This window comes from Colobus angolensis, unplaced genomic scaffold (assembly GCF_000951035.1).
Source record: "Colobus angolensis palliatus isolate OR3802 unplaced genomic scaffold, Cang.pa_1.0 Scaffold13, whole genome shotgun sequence".
Lineage (NCBI taxonomy): Eukaryota > Metazoa > Chordata > Mammalia > Primates > Cercopithecidae > Colobus > Colobus angolensis.
The window spans coordinates 15,945,011-15,966,880 of NW_012114252.1; positions in this window are offsets into that span (position 1 = coordinate 15,945,011).

The window sequence follows — 21,870 nt, forward strand, 5'->3', positions numbered from 1 at the left end:
ACAAAAATAAAATTTGACATGTAGGCCAAAGTCCTTCCACTTCAGCCAAAGCCCAAATATTTTTGTCATAATATCCGCAAATAAAAAGTTATACCATTTATGAAGTAACAAGCTGAGAAGAACATAATCATTTTTCTTCTTTCCTGGAATATAAATAAGAGTAAAGCCTGCGTTTCACGTATATCCCAGTCTGTACATAAAATAATCCTGTTTACTAGAGCTGATATTCAATATTAATGAAGATAACATTTTATAGAGATAAGTTAATTTCTGTCTTGGTCACTTGTTAGCTAAAAAATCTCAAGCAAATGGCTTAACTTCTGTCATCCTCATTTATAAACTAGGAAGAATAACCACTACATCATAGGTTCGTGGTATGGCTTAAATAAGAGAATGTATATAATAATACTTGGATTACTATGCGTATTAGGGTTCTCTAGAGGAACAGAAGTAATAGAAGATAGATAGATAGATAGATAGATAGATAGATAGATAGATAGATAGATAGATAGATAGATAGATAAATAGATAGATTAGATTGATATAAAGGGGAGTTTATTAGAGAGTATTAACTCATACGATCACAGGGTCCCACTTCAGATTGTCTGCAAGCTGAGGAGCAAGGAAGCCAGTCCAAGTCCCAAAGCTGAAGAACTTGGAGTCCAATGTTCGAGGGCAGGAAGCATCCAGCACGGGAGAAAGATGTAAGCTGGGAGCAAGGCCAGTCTAGCCTTGTCACATTGTTTTCAGTCTGTTTACTATCCTGGCTGTGCTGACAGCTGATGAGATAGTGCCCACCCAGATTAAGGGTGGGTCTGCCTTTCCCAGTCCACTGACTCAAATGTTAATCTCCTTTGGTAACACCCTCACAGACACACCCAGGAACAATGCTTTGCATCCTTCAATCCAATCAAGTTGACACTCACTATTAACCATCACACTATCTAAATGTCTCTTGTTATTATTATGAATTCCAGGATGTAGAAATTGTTGCTAACAGTGAGGAACGTCTCTCAACAATTGACCAGAATAACCAATGACAATTTGAGCATATCGCGTAATTGATATTAAAAGTATAACATTTTCATGGAGTATATATAAAAACTGAATAGATTCAAATGAATCATTATGAATATGTTCATATTATACCATAAAATGCAATCATATGGCAGGAATCTATGAGCATAAGTGCTCAAAAATAAAGCTGTCAGCATATATACTCTCTCGTGAAGGCATCTTTAACATTATGCAAACAAGTAATATGTGTCTAAGTAGGATTTGAGACTTGCAACTTGGCAGGGGTTGTTGAATCAAGGCCTTCCTGCCTGTGATAAATACTAACGTAACAATTATTGTTGTTTTTATAAAACAAAATGTACTCCTCATTTATGAACTTGTACAATATAACTTGTAAATTATACCTTACCGTTAGCATTGCAAAAAGAGAAAGTAGAGTACAATGATCAGCCTCAACAGCAAAGTTGTATTTCCAGATCTAATGTTTTTCATTAAATAATAAATATTTCTATGACTATTAAATCTTAGGAGAAGTAAATTATTTTGATGCCAGTTTGAGGGATGTTAGAGGCTCAACTCAAACAATGTATTATACCATATTATTTAAACACTTAGGAAAGCAGAATAAAATTGGATGTAAGGTAATATAAATGAGTCATTAAGGTTCTATTTCAGCATAAACATATCAAATGATTCTTGCAAGACGTGCTCATATGACGAAGAGCTACATATCCATATTTTATTTGGGGAGTAAAAGCATCGTGTGTCCTCAACTAGAGAATTATGCCACATAAAATAATTACCATTTGGATCATTTTCGGAAGAAACATTGAAAATAATCATGAAAATTAAGTGTGAAGCTGCTTCTGAAACTTTCAAGGATAATTTTAAAAGTAAGAAAAGTAAGAAAAATTGAAATCAGGCATAAAATTATCCAGGGTACCAGTCAAGAATTTCTCATTTTCTCAGACCATTGTTTTAAATTAAAATTTATTTTTATTTTTTGTAGAGACGGGGTCTCACTAAGTTGCCCAGGTCCAGCTCCTGGTCTTCAGCAATTCTCCAACCTCCAACCTTAGCTTCCCAGGGTATTAGAATTGCAGGCATGAACCATCACATCTGACCAGACCTTTCCTTTTTCTTTTTTTTTTTTTTTATCAATTGTTTCTACTACTAGTAAAACTGTGACTTAAATAATTAAAACAGGACAGAATTTGTTATCCTTGTCACTCAGCTCATAATCTAATTCCTCCTAAAATGCTATTGTATTACTAAAAGTCTATATATACCAGATTATGATTTCATATTCATGAATTAAGTTCAGTGGTGTACTTTGTTATGTAAATTAATCACATATAAAATCATTCATATTCGATAATATCAGAAAACAAAATATATATAAATTATAATGGAATGTTTAAAAGTAGTAAACTTAATTTTTACAACTGTCATATGGTAAAATTTGAAAATGCTACAGTTTACCATTGTCATCTAGTGAAACATTTCAAAGTGTAAGTATAAAAATTAGATGGATAATTAGATGCAGCTAACTGTGCAGTATTATCTGATACCTCTTGGTACTAAAAAGAATAAAGACTAAAAATTACCTTGCATGAAGTGTTTCACATGAGAGACACTTGATAAATGTCAAGTCTTTTCTACTCTCCTGAGAATTAGTAAATTAGCAGAGCTAAGCAATTTAGAACACGTTTGTCAATTCATTTCTATAACCCTCCATTTATCCACAAGGTTGATATGCCTGAGATATCAGTCTCTCTCTCTCTCCCTCTCTCTCTCTCTGATTCTAATTATTTGGAAAATTCCATAAAATTTTAATTGTTATTATTGATTGGAAAGGCTTGCTTCTTCAGCCAACTAAAACATACATATATTGAGCACCAATTATTTATCAGTATGGGATTAAATTTTAGCTGTAGAAGCATGGTATGAAATTCCCCATAGGAGCTTAGACTAAAAGTCAATGAACTTGGATAGAAATCATTTCAATACAATGTGATAAGAGCTAAGAGATGGATTGTGTCAGATGCCTACCTTCTATTTCAGTATATTTGTACTGAATACACATTACAAATGTTTCAAATAATACATTTGGATTACATCACACATAACATGAATTATATTGCATATGATTTGTTTTAAGTATAATATCATATAAAGGCTGTAAATATCCAAAGTATTTTACTGAGTAAACTAGCTCTGACAGCTCCATAAAGAAATAAATGATTCTAACTTAATGTGGCACAGAAGAGTTGAATTAGTATAGCAAAAATATACAATTTTGACAATTCATGCAATACATTGGTTTTATTAGTAAGTTACAGTATATATATTTTAGTACCTCATATCTAAATGTGTGTGTATGTATGTATACATGTATATATATTTCCCTTTTGAAAAATATGCAAAATGTTGAGACTTGTAAATTATAAATTATGAGTATTTATATTTTCCATGACTCTCTCTGTAAATGAATCCATAATCAAATGTAGTATATACTTTGTGTTTGAATGACATTGACATTAAGCATTTAGTAAGTTGAATTTCTTAGAAAACTAACTAAGTAAATACTAATATACAAATATTAATTTACTTCAAACATTTGAAGCCCAAAAGTTTGAAAATACAGATAGGGCAAATGGCATTTCTCCTAAAATATAGAAAAAGAGTGACATATTTGCTTAGGGTTTCTAGATTCTATAATAGCAAAAGACACTTTACAAGGTTTTCTTGAGTCAAGTATTAAATATAACAAATGCAAAGCCAAAAACACAGTTGGAGTTTTGTCTAGTCGATGGCAGTTAGCTATAATGTCACCATTTCATCCCAAAGGGAGAGTTTAAAAAAGAGAGTATTTCTCATTTGCTTTTAAAACTTAACTGTTCTATCAAGAAAGGCCAACCAAGGCCGAGGCAAGCGGATTACTTGAGTCCAGGAGTTTGAAACCAGCCTGGCCAACATGGTGAAACCTCTTCTCTACTGAAAAAATTAGCCAAGTATGGTGGCGCATGCCTGTATTCCCAGTTACCTGGGAGGCTGAGGTATGAGAATTGCTTGAACCCCAGCGGTGGAGGTTGCAGTGAACCCAGATCTTGCCACTGCACTCCAGCCTGGGCTGCAGAGAAAGACTCTGTTTAAAAAGAAAGAATAATTCATTAAGTAAGTAATTTTAAAAAGGCTAGCCAATTGTCACCTGAAAGAGTATCTGTTTAGTAGAATGCAGTTAAATGTGTGCGTGTGTGTGTGTGTGTGTGTGTGTGTGTGTGTGTATCAGGCCCATCTTTCTCTCTGTGTTCATTCTTTTCACAAAATTAAGCTAAGTAGCCACCAGTTGAGGTTTAAGATCTATGTTATTGTGATCACACAAATCAAATCTTGGCTACTGATTTGACTCCTATACTGTTCGGTTTGTGTTTCTTACTGGGCGCTGTGGCCTTTGGGAACTTGTTTGATTTCTCTGCCATTTTTATCACTATCTCAAATGAGTATTTTGAAATTTTAATGTCACTGTTAATGTGAAGAACGCAGACAGTAACTGGCATGCAGTTGATGCATAATAAAAGTTGGGGGTAAAAAGAATACAGTGACTTTATACAATAGAAACGTGGATGATTACAACTGGAAGGAATATCACCTTCTTATTTCCTATATCAGGTAGAAAAACATTCCAAACAGGCAACAAGGCTTATATGTAAGCAGAAGTGAGAACTCAAAGTAAGGCTCCCAGCTCTCAGTATATTGATTATTTTGAGTGATGTGTACACCATTTTACTTCCATCCACTGATACTGAACCCTAACATGAGAATACAACTAAGAATTTTTAATGTTTCTGAATGGCAGTGTTTGCCTTGTATTTTCAGCTGGAAAAAAAAAATATTTAAACCAGAAATTTTAGCAACAGCACTGACATTCTGACTTTCATGAAGAAAATGTTGTGAAAGTTACTGGTAACGTTCCAAAGCCAGATCATCTTCAGTTCGCTCCTATCACAAAGCTCTCGTGGTTGAGAGTAACGCTCTTGGAATTTCTTAGATTAAACCTAAGAAATTTGAGCTCACAGATCTGCCACCAAAAAAAAAAAACAAACAAAAAAAACGTATTTCTCAAAGAGAAAATTCTCATGGTCCCCAAATGAGGGAAAAGATAACTGACTTATTTTTCAGCATTTTTGGAAAGAAAGACAGATGATTAAATAATAAATATTTAAATAAGAGTATATGTATTAAAGATATGATGTGCTGATTGTTCATACTTGTTTTTCAAATCAGAATGTTCAAGTCCCTGGAACTGTGTTACAGGGAATGGCCAGATAGACCAACAGTTCATCTAATTTGTATTTCAAAGTCTAAGTTTACCACCTACCCTACAGCAATGCTCACATCCTTTTAGAAGTATCCAGAATTTTGAACATAAATCTCAGAGAGATGTCATTCCTAATTTTAAATGTAAACGAAGAGATAAAAGTTTACATCCTGGTTACTTAAGTTTAATAATTCAGACTAAATTTACAGAATTTAATAATTCAGCCAAATTTACAGAAAATCAAGAAATCTCAGATTTTTAAAGGATGTGACTGCAATGCATGCAAATTGAGAACATTTTTATTACTAAAATAACAAGCTAGATGTAAATACAGAAAAAAATTGTTTGACTGTTTAGCAATGAATACTGTTACTTTTATGTAATTTATAGTCTAACAATACAAGAAAAAAATAAGTGAGTTGAGATATCTGCCAAATTATTGATGAGATACTGTAATTTTTATTTTTTGGTGAATGAGTCATTCATTAAAGTATTATAAAAAGCATTTATTATGTTAACAAATATAATTTTACTGTATAAATTATAGATATCAATTAACTTTAACCCATCTCGAGATAAAAAGAGAGTTATGTACATGATAAACAGCTGTAATACCAAAGGGGTAAACTTCAGGGTGACGTTAATTCTGTAGGAAATTATCAACTTGTTGGTAATTTTTTTTTTTTTTTTGGGGGGGGACGGAGTGTCGGTCTGTTGCCCAGGCTGGAGTGCAGTGGCACAATCTCAGCTCACTGAAACCTCCGCCTCCTGGCCTCAAGTGATTCTCCTGTCTCAGCCTCCTGAGTAGCTGGGATTACAGGCCCTCGCCAACACACCCGGCTAATTTTTTGCATTTTTAGTAGAGATGGGTTTCACCATGTTGGCCAGGATGATCTTGATATCTTGACCTCGTGATCCACCCACCTTGGCCACCGAAAGTTCTGGGATTACAGGCATGAGCCACAGTGCCTGGCCACTTGTTGGTAAATTTTATGTCTTCATATTATTGAGAGCATTGTAATTTAGTAAAATCTTACAAAAAATAACAAATAACTGGATTTTCTCCTTCTGATTTTTATATAAAACAGACACGTGCCAAAGCAACATTATGTTATTATGTTTTATTGCAAGGTTTTATAATATTAATACATTTTTTCAATATAATGTTTTATAATTTTTATTGTATAATCTAAGAGCCATTAGATAATTTTAAATATTTTGAAACTATAACAATAAAGATTATTCAGTTGTTCATAGCATGGCTAAGTTCAAAACCAAGGAAATGTAAATGCAGTTACTCTCAAAATATAATCAGCCAAAATAAAATATGTTCATTCCCTCTCTGTGAGGCCATTGTCTCTCGATTTTTTAATATAATCAATAAATTATGATTAAATATAAATCGCCACATGCTTGTGTAATAAACCCACTATGGCAACTAAAAAAATGATGTCATTACATTTGTTCTTATTTTCCCTGTTGCCCAGGCTGGAGTCCAGTGACACAATCTTGGCTCACTGCAACATTGGCCTCCTGGGTTCAAGCGATTCTCGTGCCTCAGCCTCCCAAGTAGCTGGAACTGCAGGCACACACTACCACACCTAGCTAATTTTTTTGTATTTTTAGTAGAGAAGGGATATCGCCATATTGGTCACGCTGGACTCAAACTCCTGACCTCAAGCGATCCATCCCCCTCGGCCTCCCAAAGTTCTGGGATTACAGGCATGAGCCACAGTGCCCGGCCTTATTTTCCCTTTTTAGGACAAGGTAAGAATGGTTTTCACAATAAAATTCTATTCTGTCAACTAAACTAATATTGTTAAATTATGTTTGTTGAATACGTTAATCATTTTTGCTTCTAAAAGTGGTTTTTGTGGAATGATTAAACCTAAATTTCACAGAATGCAATTAAGTCTTAAATCAATATAATATTCTAACCAGAAAATACTATGTATTTTCTACTTATATTCTGTATATTTTAACTGATTCTATTGATTTTAAAGACACCTATGAATGAAGAGGATGAATTGAAAAGCAATACTAAAGGATGAATAAAATATAATAATGAACTATTTGTTAACTAAGACCCATCAAAAGGTTATGGTAATATCAAACTTCTGACACAGAGACCTTGGAAATAAAAGGAATGTTCCTCAGCTGTGCACACTTGTCATCTCTTTTTATTACAGTGCACACTAACACTTTTTTCTATTCCTACCATTACATTTTAGTTAATAGAGCTATATTTGATTTCACAATTTAATGAGGTATATTTTATCAAAAAGAAACTTGATTTTAATCCAATTGGTATGGTTAGATGCTGAGATTTTCTAAGGAAAACGTCATCTTGGAAGGTTGTGCATTTAATTTGGAATCACCTGCTGAGTTCTCAGGGCTCTACTCGATGATTCAGAAACCATTTATCTGATTGTTACGAATATAAGAAAAAGAAGAGGGAACTTCATTACAAGGTCTCTTTCTGACTCGTCTCCCTTAGCTAATACATGTAAAATGAGCCTTGGGGATAAATATTTGAAATAAATGTTAGAATTTATGGAAACAAAGTAAAACATAAGGCTAGCCGAATGTCTTTTTTGAATCTTTCCTAGAAGCTCTGAGGTTTAAAAAAAATCAAATAAATAAAGGTATGCATTATATTTTGGTAAGGAAAATGATATCCTTGTGGATACATCTTAAGAAATTTGTTAAACCAAGTATATTTACCCAAGATCCAGGGCATCTTGCTTTTCTCTAACTTAAGCGCATTACACTAATTTTAGCTATGTTTTATTCTCTTAGGAATTTTCAAGATATATAGAACTCAACTACTATAAAAGATCAGGATAGAATGAAAATCAATGTCTTTATAAGGCAAAAGGATGGCTCAGTCATTGGCAAGGACTTAACATGTGCTTTTTATATTATGGTTTCCTTCATTTCTCATGTGTCACTCCAAAAATTTTATGAGAATATTACTTATACTATCAAAACATATCCTCAGTCAAGATATAACTTTTCACAGGATGGGCATATATTTCAAAGTTCTCCCTATTGATCCTTAAGCATGTCTCCATATGCTTAGCAAATCTAGCCCTTTGCTAGGGAGAATAATGTATCAACTGCTGGAAACTTCTTTTTCCTTATTCAATGTGTATTTGGTCTGCCTCTCGCTCCCACTGTGCATACAGATTATTCTGCTGCTAGTGCTTGACATACTGTCAGATGAGTTGAAATAAGACACGATACATGAGAAAGAGAAGAAGACATAACCGCAAGGAGAGCATCCAAGACAACTCAGAAAATAAACAGGAACCAAATCCTGCCCATGGTCTGGGAATCACCTGCTGTGAATGTCTGTTTAAACTATCGTGGACTTGTTTTGTCTACATAAATGTACTGCAAATACAAAGTTTACTGGAAATGTGAATCTGAATCTGCTTTACTTAATGTACTTTTTTGTTTATTGTACTTCAAAACTTTTAATAGACAATTGAAGCAAATTTACTCAGTTTCAGAAATCTGTTATAGTTTTTGAAGCAATCTTTAGATCTCGGGATCAAAGTTCAAAACTAAATAAGACAAAATGTAAATTATTTTTAAATCTACCAAGAGTTCAAAACTAAATAAGACACAATGTAAAATTATTTTTTAAATCTACCAATCATGTATGAATTGGGTTGATTCCAAAAATCACTCATTAGGTGGTTTCAAATTAAGCACAGCAGGACAAACAAACAGTAAACAATGTTCTCATTTGCAGAAACTCACAATTCACTTAAGGGGTAAAACAAACAAAATATAACTACAATAAATAGCAGCACATGATTTGACAGTCAGCTACATATCATTTCCCTCTCCTTTGGCAAATAGCTGGATCATTCAGCCATGCAACTAAACTAGTACCCAGTGGATCGTTGGAAAACTTTCCCAGTCTAAATTCAGTTACATTTAGTAGCTCTTCATGTTCACAAATTATATCCCTGATCCAGCATTAGTACCAGACCTTCAGACATATTATGTCATTAATAATATCTCACTTAGACTGTTTTCTACCAAGCATATTTACTTTCAATTGGCCAAACATGAGAATTGAAATATGTTTCATGAAAACTATTGGCCAGTCAACATTCAATATATTATAACTTGTATTTATCATTGAATTATTTAATATAAGTTATTAGGAACATACTATATTTTGAAAACTCCTTATAAAGGGTTACAGAAGAAATATGTGTACTCAAAAGTAGTGTAGGCATGAAGCAGGACAATATTTTGGATTTAGCATCTGTTTCTTTTCTGGGTCAACCTGTGTATACCTAAAATCTTGTGTAAGTGACAAATAAACACTGAAATAAATCTAAGATTAGATTATATTAATAATTTAAAAATTTGTCGTATACTATACTAATAAAATGAAGCAGGTAAGAGTCTTCTATCTGAGGACTTTCAAAAGTGTTACTTTTATTTTCTTTTTTAGAACAAGACGTTTCACTCTGTCATTCAGGCTGGAGTTCAGCGGCAGAGTCACAGCTCACTGCAGTCTTAGACTCCAGGAAAAACGTGATTCCCCCATTGTAGCCTCTCTAGTAGTCGAGGATTATAGATGTGCACCACCACAATGGGCTAACTTTTAAATTTTTTGTACACATGCGGTCCCTTCATGTTACCCAGGTTGGTCTCAAACTCCTGGGCTCAAGCGATCCTCCCACTTCGGCCTCCCAAAATGCTGAAATTACAGGTGTGAGCCACCATACTTAGGCATATTTTTTATTATTATTTTTAATATACACAAACAATTTTTTAAGCTTCCTCATTGTGTAAGCTAATTCCTGTCCTTTGTCTCCTAGGTTAGTTCCCTTCGTCTTAATTATTAACATACTGATTCTGCTTTCAAAACAAAACTCACATACAACGCTTCCCTTCCACGTTTGTTCTAAATGAGAGCCTTCTCGACTCAGGATGAGACTTCAGCAGGAGTTTCCTAAAGCACCCGTCCATCTATGGTCCCTACAGCGGTGATCTCTGATGCAAACACCTTTCTGTTCCAGGCTGACGATGGGGAGCAGGCCAACTTCAGTCACAGCAATGTGGAGATAAGGCGCGCTGCGGAAAGCTAAACCGACTCCGTTTCTGCCAACTGTTGCCATGTGGAATCTGTTCTACCAGATCTTTGCAGTTTCAGGAGACTGTAAATCTTCTGTTTGTTGTGGACCTGCTGATGTTAGCATTTGGTTTTGTTTTTTAATCAAACACTCTACGGACTGGGTCATATCTGGAAATGATAGCTACCAGTTTAATCTTGCCCCTCCCAGACCCCCTGCTTCAGATGCGTATTTTCCAAACACTCCTTTTCTCTGGGTCAGATAGCAAAGGATTCCTGATTGAAATTTTCAAAGGCTTCACACTCAGCCCTGTTATTTCAGTGTCCACGGCAGTCTGTGACCTGACCTGATAGTCTCTGGAAAAAACTTCCATTTCCAGCAGTTGATGTCATCTTCTCAATCCCAGGTGATCTCCTCATGTTAATTTTTCACTTGTGTTTGTTTCCTTATTCTCTTCATTTTTTTTTTTCCTGTAATAACCCTCACTCCTTCCCACCTCTCCAGCAAATTCTTATCCTTGCTTTTAATACCAATCAAATGCTTGCTAATCCAAGCCTTCTTTCACTACATCTGACTCTTCTTTTCCTTCGTTGTTGGAATTCCTTTGACTCGTATTTTCTGGAATATATTCATTGACATTTTATAGAACCATCGAATTAGTAAATTTGGTTGGAATATAGAGCCAGTGTAGTCTTTTTTGCCTTTATTTTGGCCTAGGCACAATAACTGACTTGTAAACACAAAAAATTAGAGATACAGGTAGGATTCAAATCCTGCTTATAATTGCTTCTTCTACATTTCTTGGCTCATCAACAAGATTCAAAACTTCTCAAAGACAGAAACGATGCTTTGCATTTTTATATGCCTTTTATAAAAAATACAAAATGCAAACTGGCTATATATTTTTTTAATTTTAAAAAACTAAAGAATTGTTTAGACTTTGTCCAAAATGGAAGCATTGATATTCCATCACAGACAAATAGTAAAGCTGTGTTCTATAAAGCAGCCGAATACTGTGCATCTGTGAGCAGATTGCTTGTTGACTTTGCTGCTGATTTACTCTGCTTTCCCCACCTGGACTTCGCCAAATCCACCTTGACATTGCCCTCCCTTCTCACGTGCAGCAAATCCAGGTGCCGTGTCTCTCTTGATTAAGCCCATAAATATTGATTATGCAGTTATCGAAATAACTGATGTTGATGTCAGTGTCGTCCTAGGCAACCTTCATTATTTGACTACAGTGGCTAAGATAGGATTGATCTATTTCCTATCACTTAACATAGCTAGAGTGGCTGTTTCATCTGGAAAGCTGAATTTCTAGATATGGCTCACTATAGGTTTGTTCATGCAAGTTATAACTGTCCACCTTGTGTTCAAATATAACATTTGTGATAAATGCAACACATATACAATTATGAGACACTCAAATGAGGCCACAATAATACAATTTCGGGAAACTGTTTATTTGTAACTCATTCAGTCTTTGTTTCTCAGTACAAACAAGATGAGTGAATTAATCCAGGTTGTTTAAATATCCTCTGCCTGAGCAATATATAAATACAATACCTTACTGTGATATATGCAGTATATTTTCTTTCTTTACACATGCACACACACACACATTGTATACAATATTAGTGCATAAATGATTAAAAGCATGTTAATCTGCTTCCCTCCCTCTTTGCTTTCAGTATTTTGCAAAACATAATACAACTTCACTACCACTGCCCTCCATATGGAAATAGGCTTATTTTCTCACCTAAACAAAACAAGGGATGGACACAGTGGCTCACCCCTGTAATCCCAGCACTTTGGGAGGCTGGGGTGTGGTGGATTACGAGGTCAGGAATTCGAGACCAGCCTGACCAACATGGTGAAACTCCGTCTCTTCTAAAATTACAAAAAGTCAGCCAAGTGTGGTGGCACATACACATAATCCCAGCTACTGAGGAGGCTGAGGCAGGAGAATTGCTTGAACCTGGGAGGCAGATGTTGCAGTGAGCCAAGATTACACTCCAGCCTGGGTGACAGAGTGAGACTCCATCAAAAAAAAAAAAAAAAAAAAACTAGGGGGAATTATAGCTAGAGAGACTTAGATGACTACACTAATCATCTGAAAGATCACCGAAATAGTAGCTTTCATGCTCTTGATGGAAATTAGTGAGAAAGACATAGTTAACTTAAGAAATTCCATTCTCTGTGATTGCTTATGCAAAATCACATACCTTAGTATTTCCGTGATGGGGCCAGATACATTTTAAAGGCAACTTGCCATTAAATAATGGGACAAAATATAGATTTCTTTAAAAAAAAAAAAAAGCAGAAAGTTAAAATGAAAACAAAATAAGATACAAAAGCAAGGCCTTGTGGCCTTGGAGTGAGCTTAAGAGTGCCTTTAGATCCTATTGTTATAAAAAGTGAAAAGAAACAGATTCTGTTCCTAGGCTCACACACCTGTTATTCTTCCCCATTTTCCCATCACCATGTAAAATATGAACATTCTACTGTTCTCAACTTGAAGCTGTATCAGAGAAAATGGAGACTTGCGCGAAGCCTCCCACTCCTTTTGTTAACCTGACAAGTGCCACATGCTGGAGCTAATATGCTCTTCTGTTCTTATCTCCCAAAATTCACATGTCGGAGAAAACCAGCACACACTAGAAAAACAACCTGAATTCTGGCCACATCTCAAGAGTTAAGATAGGCATTGGTTTCTGCCTTAGAATTTCCTGACTGGGGAGTAAAAATGCCTCACTTAAGCCATGCTGTCATTTAGATGAGTTCCATTGTAATGGCATATCTACAAACCAACATTTCTGAATAGGTCCTTGTTTCATTTGGTGCTTTCCTGAGGAAGTTTTATCAGTGCTCTGATGTACAGTAGCCTGATAAGCCTTTATTTAGCACCCATATATCACTCCTCAACCTTTAGGGGAGACTGCAGGCAGCCAGACTTTCACCCTTTTGGGCAGTGATGGTGCATCCACCACTAGTTGAAGCAGATTAAGCAGATGGTACCTCTTCACAGAAACTTAGATTTTAAGCTTCATAAAGATTTCTCTACCAAAAACGTCACTCTGTGAACTGTCTATTTATAAGTGAGAAGGTTTGGAATCTTGTAAACTTAGGAATACACATCAGATCATCTCTCTCTTCTCTCTTTCTCTCTCTCACACACACACACCCACCCCACACACACACACACACACAGAGCACACATACTACGAAATCAAATCTGATAAAATTATAATAATTTAAATTAACACATTTCTTAATAAGAGAGAATTACACCAATACATATGAGAATTAAAATCTCTAGGGAATGTTGAGCTTTAAAAAAAATTTCAGTCCTTTATACTGACTTTTCCTCCTATCTAAACTATTTGTATTTTAACTGTGTATCAATGTATAATGCTCAGAAGTGTTAAGCCAATTTTTTTTTGTGATTTGGCACATTATTAAAATCCACGTGAAAAACTCTTAAAGACACAAGTGATTCATTACATAGAAATCATGGTATAAAATAAAAAAAGATCAGGTGGACAATGAATACAGTTCTGTGGTTCAAAATTCAATTTGAGTCTCATACCACTTCATGGAGCTGTTGGAAGCACTTGGAACATTATCAGAATGATCTTCGATTGCATTATGAAACAAATATACTGGAATTTTGAGATTTCCTCAATCCTCAATTTCATTCGCTTAAATTTGGAAATAGGCAGCACTCTTCTTAGAAAAAACTTTATTGGAATGTGACCTTGAAGGGTAAGTGGCCAGTTTCCAAACTGTACAGGTGGAGGGGCTTTCTGGCCAGAAAATACAGCAAGATCAAAGTGCAAACATACCAAAGAGAATGGTATATTCAGAGAACAGACATTTCACACACGAATGGCAGTCTACTGTAGAACAAGAGTAACATTAGGTCCCAAAGCTACAGACGGTGGTTGGTCCAGGTTGTCATCCCTCTGTTGAATTGTGCGATGGAGATTTTGACTTTATTCTGTTAATTGCAGAGGGTTATACTTCTTTTTAATTAGATCTACTAAGAATAAAATCAATATCACCTTGGAATTTGTGAAAAATGCAAATTCTTGAGCCCACCCCAGTCTTAATCAGCATGTCTAGGGCTAAAGCCCTGGATACATTTTGAAATAAGACCTCCAGGTGAATCTAATACACAGTGTGCAGGGGTTTATTTATTCAGAAAGCTAAAACCAAAGCAAAATAAGACCATTAAAGACCTTGTCATAAGCTTACATGTGGATTTCCCATTATTTATTTTGAGTAAGTGTAAAGGCATTTGTTTGCATGAAGTATCCATACTTGCATCATTAAATGTGTCTACTTAAATTAAAATTACTCTTTCCTTAAATGTAGATATTATTCCTAGGAGTTAATAATAATTATAATGTTTATGAGATTTTAGCGGGTTTGTCTGAAAAAAAATCTATGGAAACCGTGCGTATGTGTGTGTGTGTTTGTGTGTGTGTGTTTGTGTGTGTGTGTCTGTGTGTATCTCCACATTTATTATTTAATTATTAGAAATAAGAGAATGATGCCTTTAACGTCTTTGAAAACAAACATTTATATTCATCCCAGTTGGTGATGTCATCACCAAACAGTAGCAAAGTTTCAAAACATAAAGTGGCCGTAGGAAAGGTGTTAATAGATCTGGTGTCAGGGTTTCTCAACAGAGGAGCTATCCACATTTTTTGCAGGTCAAGATCTAATTTTTGTTTTGTGGATTGAAAGAATGTTACCATAGTTGCCCTTATTCATTAAATTCTAACAGCATCTCAGGTCTCATTCCACTCAGCATAGGCATCTCCATCCAGATCCCTCTGGAAGGGTGGGGTGGAAAGGACCCAGCAAAGGAAACCCATGGAAAGAGCATGGCGGTGGAGGATCCACTGGGATGCTCACTGGAAAATGTGAGCATAATTTTTTGCCTGATGTGCGTGCGCGCGCACACACACACACGCGCATACACACATATATTCCATGTTTTTTCCTGAACCCCAATAAACCTTTGTTGCATCACTTACAAATGTACAGTTTGGATAGGATGACTTCTGTTTGCAGCGCAGACTTAGCACCTTGCTTATATCATGGCACAAAGTAGAGGCTCAGGAAATCTGAATTGAAATGACGTGAACTAATGTGACATCTGCATCTTGACTCACACAATTCTGTTACGGCAAAACCCCACATCTACGAAAACTACAAAAATTTGCTGGAAGTGGACGCATGCACCTGTAGTCGCCAGCTACTTGGGAAGATCGCTTGAACCCGGGAAGTTAAGGCTGTAGTGAGCCATGATTGTGCCATTGCACTCCAGCCTGGGCAATAGAGAGGGACCCTGACTTAAATATGTATATAGTCTGTTGGGCTTAAATCAGATTACTGAAAACTATATGCCTAAGAGATGACTACTTTTACTTTGGTGACTTTGAATGAGTTCATTTTTCATGGTTCAAAACTAAACACAAATTAATTTTAAAAATTTAAAAGAAATAATTGAAACATAGAAGATAGGAAACAAAGATATATTTTAAAAGATACAAGATTTGATCAATTTTGTTTTAACTTATTTGGAAACGTCAAATATTAGATGGGGCAGATAAAATGAAAGTTTGTATAGAGAAATAGATATTTTAAGCATAAAAAAAATCACTGGAGTCTCAAAATCAGATTGTTGTATGCTGGATTTCTCCCAAATGTTAAACATTTATCTAATTTACATCTTATATAAGGTGCTCCTGCAAATGAGAAAAGATCAGAAACTTTCACTCTATTTTATCAGGTTAGTATAATGTTGATTTCAGATCACTTAAGATACATGCAAGAAAAATAAAACATAAGCTCAATATGTATATGAATGAATCTCTATATAAAACGTTTTACTTAAAACAGTAACTTAATAACATATATTTTTAAAAAGCTGTTTAGAAATACTGAAAAGCGATAATAATAGTAATTTAGTAGTAGTAGTAGTAGTAGCAGTGGTAGTAGTAGTAACAGTAGCAGTAGTCTGTTACAACAGCAAGAACAGAAACATTGACCAGTGGAATGAAATTAAAAATCCTCAGAGACAGATGTATATATATATGGAAACTAAATATGTAATGGAGTAAGGCCAGGTGACTTAGTAGAGGGTACATAGAAACCATAAATCACTATATGTGGAGATAAATGAAAATGGACCCCTAACACTGTATAAACATTTGGAATTCAGCAAGGATTAAAGACTAAAATGTGAATGGTTAACTTACAAATTAAGGTCCTACACTGCTATTAATAATACAAATATTAATGCTTATGGTCATAATAATAAGTTTGGAATTATGTTATCTCCAAAAGCATAAAACATAAGGTAGAAATAATTAATGTTACTATGTCATAATTAAGAGTTTCTGCTCATTGAATCTTTGTCTACACCTTTGGATGGTGGCTGCTCCTTCAGCCAGAATTGGAAAGTAGATGAGTTAGGGATCAGGCTGTGAGATTAAGTCCTAAAAATGTTAAAACCCACCTCCAAGTGCACTGAAAGTTTTGTTGATTTTGTAGATTTTCAGAGAGAGTGGAACTCAAAAATAGAATATAGCTCAGCAGCTGATAACTAAAATAACATGATAATGTCCATTCTAACATTAACATTTTGTGATTTTTAAGACAAGCACACATCTGTATAAGACAGGTATGAAGGTAAATGAGGGTAGTAGAAGGAGTTAGATGTCAAAAGAGTACAGAGATTTCTGCTTTTACAGAACATGTTTGACTTAGTAATGAAAGTGAAGTAAAAGTGATTGAGGACTGAGCCATCACTTTCCCCCTCCCTATCTGGGTGACCTGTGGCAGATTACTTTCTCCACATAATTGCTTCATCATCGATGTTCTGTGCATAGTTCTTTTCTATCTTACATGGATCCTCTAAATAACCTGCCTTCCAATATGTATTCGGTGACAGCTCTGAAAGTTACCAATATATTTCTAATTTTATATAATTAAAGGTTCCTTTATGTTTATATTTCAACAGGGAATAGTTGAAATATGGAATATTAAAACTTGACGTCTCTTGAGAAGTTTATTTTAGCAACACCCATCATATTCTTGGTCTTTAGCTTTACTCAGTCTTGTACAAAACAAAGAAGTCAACTCTGATAAGTTATAGATCTTGATCCTAAGCATAACAGGAAATAGATTTGAGAATGAATTGTGTTGCAACAAATCTTCAAGTATATGTTTACAAATCTGTGTGCTCATATTTGAAAATTCATGTGCGTTGTGTGTTTTTGTAGATGTGAGCATATTAAAATCGCAGGCAACCTCTGTGTATGTACATATTGTAAAGCCGAAAAGGAAAATGAAATGAAAAATACATCTTAGAAAGTATATTTGTTCATAATTCACAACCACAGGAACAATTAGGCCCTGATTTTGACATGTCAGAGGGTGAAACGATGTCAGATTTTGTGAGTTAGAGCTTTGGAATTAAGCTTTCATGCACTGCAGGCTAAGCAATAAACACCCACAGAGGAGAAGTTTCTAATTTTGGTTTTTATATGAGTATCCCAGGCCTCATCAGCCTGTGGGAAAGAGAGATAATAAAAATAATGTGTACTGTTTCAGATTATACATTTTCCAGTTCTCACATATTTATGTCACCCTAATTTTCCATCAACACTCTTGACTATACTTTTATTACAGAAATTCTGTCATAAATGAAACTTACAGATGCATTTAAAAAATACTGCCTCTTCAGCCCATAACATGTTATCTTGAAATTAAGGTAGGGCAAATATCTGGATGGAGATTCAAATGCAATTAATATAATTAACAAGAGAAGGGATTTAACAGCGCTAAGAAGTGGAACTTGCCTGGCTGGTTCTCGACTAGAGGGCTTCAGGTCATCTTGACTAGAACGAGGTAAAGAGAAAATATTAAATTAAACAGAAACTAACTTCTGTGTAGACACTTTCTTCTCTTCTCACTGTGTACACGTTTTATCCATTCACTGAGCTGCAAGGCCCATTGCCAAGGTGCCCTCCACAGTCCTGGTCTCACTAATGTTTTTGAAGGTGGGAGGAATTATTTTTCTTGTTTTACTTAATTCAACACTTTAGTATTTGCTCTCATTTCTCTAAAAATCATTTCCATGTTCTTTGGTGTATCCTCTCACTATTAATCTAACTAACCTCTTTGTGGAAAAATATACCTTGTAAAGTTTTTGTATCTACCACAGAAACTACAGAATATCTGATCCACGGTGAATACTCAGAGAATGAATGTTGTGAAGAAATAAAATATCTGTCACACCAGACCACATTCTATCTATAATTGTTCCAGAAAGTTTTCGTTAATATCACTTTTCCCATGCTAAAGTTATGTAGAAGTGTGTATTGGGGGAGAACAAAAATCACAAGTCTTACTGGCATAACTTTTTTCATAGGTAGGAGAAAGTAAAATTGTCCCCAGTATTAAACAAACTGAAAATTAAATAGAACATCTAATACTTAGTAACATTCCACAGGTTCAGTAGACTCTACCTTATTCTTTACTTGCTAGGTTTCCACAGATATATGGAAAATATGGTTTTTAACGTCATTTCTTAAAAGTAGTTGGAGTTTGAGCTTGGAGTTCAGCAGGCCACATACTAAAACCTACCAGATAACGAGTCTTCTCCTGCATTTCTCCTCTCTGTAGTACAACAGCACTGGTATTAACTCAAGCTTGATGATCACCAGCACTTGGTAGTAATTCAAGGTATTCAGTATGACTCAAGTCTTTTAAGAAAGGTTCCACCCAAACTAATGGGAGCAGGGATTATCTCAGCTTTTCTGTATTATCGGTCATCTAGAACTGAAGAACTATAAATAATTCTGTGAACACACTGCATAAAAACATCACTGTAGTATACGAGAATAAAACTGCACTTTCTCTATTGATACAGTGTTGATCATTAAGGTCTCCTAAGGGTAATTAAGCAACACTAAAATAATTTTTTGAAGAAAACCAAGGAAAGTCCTCATTTTTTTCCAACCATCAGATAATAATGATTTAGTTTGGCCAACAGCAGACAGAATCCTGACTTAAAAGATGCACACTATTAAGATTATATTTCATACACATGCTGTTCATGCCTTCTCTTCCTTCTTCTTTTTGTCTTCCTATTGACTTGAAATGGGATGAAAAAATCTGCTGCTTCTCTGGTCTCTTAGTCACAGGATTATCTCTCTTTCAACCTTTATAACAAGGCCCTTCTACCAAGAGAAGCCCTCCACAAGACAGTGACCCACACTTAAAGACTGGCAACATTTGAATTCTAGTGATCTTTTAAAAACTGAATATATGGCTCACGCCTGTAATCCCAGCACTTTGGGAGGCTGAGGCAGGTGGATCAACTGAGGTCAGGAGTTCGAGACCAGCCAGGCCAATATGGCAAAACCCTGTCTCTACCAAAAATATAAAAATTAGTCAGGCGTGGTGATGTGGGCCTGTAGTCCCAGTTACTCGGGAGGCTAAGGTGGGAGGATAACTTCAGCCTGGGAGGCAGAGGTTGCAGTGAACTGAGATTGTGCCACTGCATTCCAGCCTGGGTGACAGAGTGAGACCCTGTCTCAAATAAATAAATAAATAAATAAATAATAAAATGAAAACTGGATATGAACAATTTTAACACGTTAAAGATGCCAACTAGATTGTCGTATTTTAAACATAAAAATTATACTATTGAGAAAAAATTTAAAAATATTATTTGAAACTTAATTCTTAACTATTTGATCAGAAGAATAATAAAGGAAGGAAGTCACCTTAACCCTCAGATGTAGGGAGTATTTCTTAGTGGTGACAAGTTGGCACTGAAAGCATTTTCAAAATAGAAATCCCAAAATATTGACCTATGGCAGTAATATGGAAAACAGAACACAACTTCACAATCTGTTTAGATAAGACACACTCTCTTACATATAGTTTAATCTAGTTTGCACGGCTTCTCATAAATGTGTATTTAAAGAATCAATTTAACCATTTTAATATAACCTTTTATTTTAATTTCTCTTTCTCTTTTCCCTCTACGTATTTCTTTAAGGCATGTGCTGTAATATATTCTCATATATTAAACAAATGGCAAGTGAAAATAATAATATGCTAAGATATATTTTATGGTGTAATGCAGAGAAGAGAGAGAATGCTTTAAGAGTATTCAGAAAGCAAACCACTGCTGAGCATTTCAGTAATGACACACAATATGTCTTTTCAGTCATAGTCCTTGAAGCAAATTGACGACAGAGCACAGGCCCATGGAATTCGGAAAGATACACGAACCGTGTCAACATCAGTCTTCTCCACATCAGACCATCTCTAAAGTGTCTTTACATTTTAACTTTGTGAGTTTCTTGACATTGTAGCAGCCACTATTAAGCTGGTGATGGTAATGTTATTAAAGTTATGGCTATGGAATCACCTCTCAACTAAGTTGAGAAACAAAACTGGGGAGTTAAGCGGCTATGAAACGCAAATGTCTATGTTTATTTATTCCCAATGTCATCTTCAGTCGTTATCAAAAAGACGTGAAACAACTGTATGATGACAACCAAGTAGGTCCACTCCTATATCCATCCAGCTCACACTCTACCTCTGTCTCCACTCATCTTGAAGAATGTTTAGATCTAAAAGTGATAGCTGTGGTCTTCCTGTCCAAGTATTATTATTATTATTTATTTATTTATTTATTTTTGAGACAGAGTCTCGCTCTATCGCCCAGGCTGGAGTGCAGTGGCACAATCTTGGCTCACTGCAAGCTCTGCCTCCCAGGTTCACGCTATTCTCCTGCCTCAGCCTCCCAAGTAGCTAGGACTACAGGTGCCCACCACCATGCCTGGCTAATTTTTTTTTTTTTTTTTTGTATTTTTAGTAGAGACGGGGTTTCACCATGTTAGTCAGGATGGTCTCAATCTCCTGAACTCGTGATCTGCCCGCCTCGGCCTCCCAAAGTTCCAGGGTTACAGACGTGAGCCACTGTGCCCTGCCCTAAGTATTAATTTTTTTAGGAAAAAAATACAACCAAACAAATAAACAATCCCTTCATAGTTTTATAATCCACAACTCTTATGAAAAAGTGGTATTTAAATATAATACTAACAACATATAGACTAGTCAAGATATATAAAGAAGGCATTTGTTCATTTATTCATTGTTAGCTCATACTTAGTCTGGGTAGACAGTAGAGAATGAAGAAGTTATTTCCTCAAAAACTTTGCAGTCTGGTGAGGAGTAGATGAAATGATCATTAATACACAGGATAGTAAGTGATGAGACACAGCCCTGACCTGGGTTCTATAGAAAAACAGAGGCGAGGATTTAAATCACCACATTGACATTTAATATGAAGGAAACAAAGCCATCTCTTTTCCAATAATGCTCTAGGTCTTC